Source organism: Camelina sativa, chromosome 3 (genome assembly GCF_030686135.1).
Source record: "Camelina sativa cultivar CO46 ecotype springtype chromosome 3, ASM3068613v1".
Classification (NCBI taxonomy): Eukaryota; Viridiplantae; Streptophyta; class Magnoliopsida; order Brassicales; family Brassicaceae; genus Camelina; species Camelina sativa.
Genome location: NC_141882.1, coordinates 17,946,143 through 17,953,035, shown reverse-complemented (window position 1 = coordinate 17,953,035; position 6,893 = coordinate 17,946,143). Strand labels below are relative to the sequence as shown.

At 39.0% G+C, this 6,893-nt stretch overlaps 1 non-coding gene across 1 annotated transcript; it reads left to right on the top strand.

The window, feature by feature from the left end:
* Positions 1-652: 652 nt before the first annotated feature.
* On the top strand, positions 653-759 carry LOC147947073 (small nucleolar RNA R71). Its single transcript, XR_015595642.1, has one exon. It is a non-coding gene; the product is annotated as a small nucleolar RNA R71 (small nucleolar RNA).
* The last annotated feature ends 6,134 nt before the right edge of the window (positions 760-6,893 follow it).

Below are 6,893 nucleotides of genomic sequence, written 5' to 3'. Positions count from 1 at the left end.
TACTGTGATGTGAGCCTTTGATTCAATTCAGCAAACTGTTTGGCTTCCTCAATCTTGCCTTGTGTTTGCCCAATCAACAACTGTTGCATCATTGCTCTTAAGTCTTATTCCTGGCCTTGGTTAGTCTGAAACCTTGGTGGGGGACACAATTGGGGTTGGAACACTTGATGTTGTTGCTTGGGGATGTAGTTTTGTTGCTGTTGTTGAGGCTGAGGAGGTGGATAGACTTGGTCTTGAGGATTGGCCACATTGGGGCTCCTATAAGAGAGATTATTGTTTTTGAAACCTCCTTGGTTGTAGCCTTTGAATCCTCCCTGGTTTTGCATGTAGCACAACTCAGCAAATTCAGGCTCCCCCTCTTGAACTGGAGCTTCTTCTTCACCATTGAAGTGAATGGACTTGGTCCTATCATATGAGGAGCTTCTTCTTCAAATCCCTCTTATACTTGTCCTCTTGATCAGTTGAGGAGCCCTTTATGGTCCTATCATAATCCTCATTATAATTGCCATCAGATTGAGCAAGATTCTCAACTAATTCCCATCCTTCTTCCACATTCTTGTTGAGGAAGTTGCCATTAGAGGCTGTATCAAGAAGCATTCTTATCTTGGGAAGCACTCCTCTATACAAGGTGCTTAGAAGTGACTCATTGCTGAAACCATGGTGAGGACACTGAGTCTGGAATCCTTTAAACCTCTCCCAAGCTTCACAGAAGCTCTCATTATTCCTTTGAGCAAACCCAGAAATTTCATTCCTCAACCTAGCAGTCCTTGCATTGGAGAAGAACTTGGCCAGAAAAGCTTTCTTGCATGCATCCCATGTGGTGATAGCTCCAGTAGGAAGAGTCTTCTCCCAAAGGTGAGCTTTGTCTCCAAGAGAAAATGGGAAGAGCCTTAATTTGAATCCATCTTCACTCACTCCATTGATCTTTGTGAGTCCACATATTATGTCAAACTCATCAAGGTGATCTAGTGGATCCCCCATTGGCAACCCATGAAATTTGTTGGCTTGTATCATTGAGATCAATCCACTCTTGATCTCAAAGTTATTGTTTGCTACTGAAGGTGGCACAATTCCAGCCCTTTGGTTGTGGGTGTTGGGTACATCTCCTGCACCAATGTGCCTTGGTCTCTGCTCATGGATAGCTGGTTGCTCCATGATGTCTTGACCTTGTTGTTGTTGAACTACTCTCCTTTGCTTATGTCCCAAACCCTTTTGTAGCCTGTGGATGTTGTCAATAGGCTGTTGAAGACTGTCTTTGCCTTTTGACCTTGTGTGCATCAACAAACTCTACTACAGACTCGAACAGGTACACGGTCGAGCGCAGGCTCGAGTGGGTGGTCGAGTCGACTGGGAAGTAATGGCTATTTGGATCCGGCTTCTGGCTCGATCAAGTGCTCGATCACAGCTCGGTCGAGTGGTGGTCGAGTAGGTGGTCGAGTGGGTACATGAAACACAAAACAGCCAAGCAAAGGAAGATTCGAGTTCAGTAACTTCACAAGTGTTTAAACGAACTTAATCTTAGACTAATATTGATCCTAAATGTCACAAAACAAACTCAAATGGGCAACGGCGCCAAATTGAAACTGACTCTTTTTGTGGTGTGGTGAATGAATGATGTATGGAATGAATAGATGTCAGGGTGTTTCAATTCCCCTTATGCAATTGTAGTATAAGAGGTGTCAATCCAATCTGAGTGTTTGTGAACAATCAAGATGTGCATATGAGTCTAAGTCAAGCCAAATGTAAAGGTTGTTTGTCACTAACAATCCTATAATGAGATATGAAATTCAGAAAGTAAAAACAACTAGAACAAGATACTAAATGCAAACAGAACAGACAAATTAAAGCTATAATGAAACTAGAACAGAAATAGACACTATGCTAATGAACTAATGCAAGACAAGTAATGAACAGAAAACTAAGTGAATGCAATGGAAATGAAACAGGAATGAAACAAGATAATCACGAATCATAAACACAAGTTCTGGGGATGAACTCGAGCAGCACTCGACCGAGTGTAGGTCGAGTACAGGGTCGAGCTAGACTAAACGTGAAAACAGAGCAACACAAGAAAACAGAGCAATGCAAAAACGAATGAAACAACAAGCAAGCAATGATATTTAGACTAAGATATTAATAGACAAAGAAGGCCTTGAGGAGGGATTCATGGGCTGAACTAATCATTGTGGTTATCTAACTTGGTCAACAAATCTCAAGCAAACTTTGAGCTGATCTCTAGACATACTATTCTAAGACATGTTTAATCCACTCTCATGGCACGAAACAATCAAACCTATGCATTTATAGACTTGTTCTCAAAAAGTAAAGAATCTACACAAGCAGGCATTAAGCAATACATCTCAAACCAAACAAGACCTCTAATCTCTTAGCAAGCCTAATGGTAAGCTCTAGATCTAGCCTTATCTATGCTCCTTAGACATTGGTGTGATGCTAAGATGCTTGAAATCAAACCCTACCTTCTCAGATATAGGATCAGCATTAAGAACATCTAGCCTAGAAGAGATCTACAACAATCAAGCTTGACCAAATCAAATAAACCACAAGATCAACCCAGCCTAACCCATCCTCAAGGTCCTAAACAAACTACTCACAAGAACACATGGTGAAATAAGTCAAAAACCCAGATAATATTGAAACTTGCATCATTAGAAAGATGAAACAGAGATCAACAATATTGATGAAAGAATAAAACTCGAAATCTAAATATCTTGAAAGTTATGAAACAAACAAAATACAAGAATCTAGTCTTTCTATCTTAAACAAGTACAAAATCTAAAATAAAAGAAAGTGCAAAAGGAATAAATCTAAAAAAGGTAAAAACTAGGTTTTAGACTCTCTAAAAAGCTGGACTCTTTGGTGGCTGCAGGTACAAGGGCCTTATATAGGAGATGAGGTGGAAGCCCTAAAAATACAAAAAGTCAAAGCAGTCAATGGCTCGGTCAACTCGACCAGTGCTCGGTCGAGTGGCTGGTCAAGCTGGCTTCTCTCGTGCATTCTCCACTCGGTCGAGTCCTTCTCAGCACACGGTCGAGTGTCTGGTCGAGTGTGCGGTCGAGTAGGACTCCGGACCTTGATTCTTCCGCCTTAACTATCTTGTTTTTTCCTCAGGATTTCTTCACTTCTCCTCAGCATTGCTTCCATGCTCCTTAACCTCCAAAATCACCTGTTTATGCATGAAAAGATGCAAATGCAATGCAAGTATACTCTAATGCATGATAAGTCCTAAAGCTACACAATAATGGCCTAAATGGATAGCAAAAGATGAAAAATTTGTGAATAAACTAAGGGAAAACAAGGTAAAATATATGAACATCATCGGTTTAAGCCTGTTTTAAGATAAAACGGGTTTCCTTGTTCTCTAAACACTCCAAATTAATCCCGAAATCTTACAATTAGTCAAATGCATTGGAATGTCACACATTCTGACCCCAGAAACAGTAACAAAGCTGTTTACTGCTTCAAATCAATGTTTTCTTGGTTTTAGCCTGTTTCGGGACAAAATGGGTAAAAGTGGTGTCTAAACACTCCAAATTAAACCCGAACTCTTATAATTAGTCAAATGCATTGGATTAGTACGAATTTTGACCCTAGAAAGAGTAACATAGCTGTTTACTGCTTCGAATCAATGGTTCTCGTTTTTAGCCTCTTTTCTCGGTTTAAGCGTGTTTTAAGATAAAACGGGTTTACTTGTTCTCTAAACACTCCAAATTCATCTCGAACTCTTACAATTAGTCAAATGCATTGGATTGTTACACATTCTGACCCTAGAAATACTAACAAAGCTGTTTACTACTTCGAATCAATGTTTTCTCGGTTTTAGCCTATTTCGTGACAAAATGGGTAAAAGTGGTGTCTAAACACTCCAAATTCGACCCGAAATCTTATAATTAGTCAAATGCATTGGATTATTACAAATTTTGACCCTATAAAGATTAACGTAGCTGTTTACTGCTCCGAATCAATGTTTCTAGTTTTTAGCCTCTTTTCTCGGTTTAAGCCTGTTTTGAGATAAAACGGGTTTACGTGTTCTCTAAACACTCCAAATTCATCTCGAACTCTTACAATTAGTCAAATGCATTGGATTGTTACACATTCTGACTCTAGAAATAGTAAGAAAGCTGTTTACTACTTCGAATCAATGTTTTCTCGGTTTTAGCCTGTTTCGAGACAAAATGGGTAAAAGTGGTGTCTAAACACTCCAAATTCAACCCGAACTCTTATAATTAGTCAAATGCATTGGATTGTTACATATTTTGACCCCAGAAAGAGTAACATAGCTGTTTACTGCTTCGAATCAATGTTTTCTCCCGGGTTTAGCCTGTTTTCTCGGTTTAAGCCTGTTTTGGGATAAAACGGGTGTAAGTGTTGTCTAAACACTCCAAATTCATCCCAAACTCTTACAATTAGTAAAATGCATTGGATTGTCACACATTCTGACCCTAGAAACAGTAACAAAGCTGTTTACTGCTTTGAATCAATGTTTTCTCGGTTTTAGCCTGTTTCGGGACAAAATGGGTAAAAGTGGTGTCTAAACACCCCAAATTCAACCCGAACTCTTATAATTAGTTTAATGCATTGGATTGTTACATATTTTGACCCTAGAAAGAGTAACATAGCTGTTTACTGCTTCGAATCAATGTTTTCTCTCAGTATTAGCCTGTTTTCTTGGTTTAATCCTGTTTTGGGATAAAACGGGTTTAAGTGTTGTCTAAACACTCCAAATATTGATCATGAACCACCTTGGGACTTAGTCATGTCTGTACGGCCGTCCATACGAGTATTCGATATAGCCGAGTTCTATCAAGACATATGGAAAAGAGAAGAGGCCTAGTCCTCTTAAGGCCCAAGAGAAGGATCTAGAATTCCTATTGTAGCCGTTAAGGGAAAAGTGGGAACATGATTACGGGTTTGCTTCGTCCTAGGAGACCATGACCGGTCGCTATCACCATTGGGATCGTTTCTATCTCTCTCTTTATGTCTCTATCACCTATTTGTCAATTCAAAAGTGTGCAGCCCTAGTTTGTTCTCCTATTTAAAGGTTGTAGCCGACATTGTAATAAACATACTAATGGAATATCATTCTCCCATTATGCTCTTTGTTCTTCACTCATCAAACTCTCTTCACTCTTACAATTTTATCTTTACTTCCGCTTAAACTAACACCAAATTCATCCCGAAATCTTACAATTAGTCGAATGCATTGGAATGTCACACATTCTGACCCCAGAAACAGTAACAAAGCTGTTTACTGCTTCAAATCAATGTTTTCTTTGTTTTAGCCTGTTTCGGGACAAAATGGGTAAAAGTAGTGTCTAAACACTCCAAATTCAACCCGAACTCTTATAATTAGTCAAATGCATTGGATTAGTACGAATTTTGACCCTATAAAGAGTAACATAGCTGTTTACTGCTTCGAATCAATGTTTCTAGTTTTTAGCCTGTTTTCTCGGTTTAAGCCTGTTTTGGGATAAAACGGGTGTAAGTGTTGTCTAAACACTCCAAATTCATCCCGAACTCTTAGAATTAGTAAAATGCATTGGATTGTCACACATTCTGACCCTAGAAACAGTAACAAAGCTGTTTACTGCTTCGAATCAATGTTTTCTCGGTTTTAGCCTGTTTCGGGACAAAATGGGAAAAAGTGGTGTCTAAACACTCCAAATTCAACCCGAACTCTTATAATTAGTCTAATGCATTGGATTGTTACAAATTTTGATCGTAGAAAGAGTAACATAGCTGTTTAATTCTTCGAATCAATGTTTTCTCCCGGGTTTAGCCTGTTTTCTCGGTTTAAGCCTGTTTTGGGATAAAGCGGGTGTAAATGCTGTCTAAACACTCCAAATTTATCCCGAACTCTTACAATTAGTAAAATGCATTGGATTGTCATACATTCTGACCCTAGAAACAGTAACAAAGCTGTTTACTGCTTCGAATCAATGTTTTCTCGGTTTTAGCCTGTTTCGGGACAAAATGGGTAAAAGTGGTGTCTAAACACCCCAAATTCAACCCGAACTCTTATAATTAGTCTAATGCATTGGATTGTTACATATTTTGACCCTAGAAAGAGTAACATTGCTGTTTACTGCTTCGAATCAATGTTTTCTCTCAGTTTTAGCCTGTTTTCTTGGTTTAATCCTGTTTTGGGATAAAAGGGTTTAAGTGTTGTCTAAACACTCCAAATATTGATCATGAACCACCTTGGGACTTAGTCATGTCTGTACGGCCGTCCGTACGGCCGTCCGTACGAGTATTCGATATGGCCGAGTTCTATCAAGACATATGGAAAAGAGAAGAGGCCTAGTCCTCTTAAGGCCCAAGAGAAGGATCTAGAATTCCTATTGTAGCCGTTAAGGGAAAAGTGGGAACATGATCACGGGTTTGCTTCGTCTTAGGAGACCATGACCGGTCGCTATCACCATTGGGATCTTCTCTATCTCTCTCTTTATGTCTCTATCACCTATTTGTCAATTCAAAAGTGTGCAGCCCTAGTTTGTTCTCCTATTTAAAGGTTGTAGCCGACATTGTAATAAACATACTAATGGAATATCATTCTCCCTTTATTCTCTTTGATCTTCACTCATCAAACTCTCTTCACTCTTACAATTCTATCTTTACTTCCGCTTAAATTAACACCAAATTCATCCCGAACTCTTACAATTAGTCAAATGTATTGGAATGTCACACATTCTGACCCAAGAAACAGTAACAAAGCTGTTTACTGCTTCAAATCAATGTTTTCTCGGTTTTAGCCTCTTTCGGGACAAAATGGGTAAAAGTGGTGTCTAAACACTCCAAATTCAACCCGAACTCTTATAATTAGTCAAATGCATTGGATTGTTACAAATTTTGACCCTAGAAAGAGTAACATAACT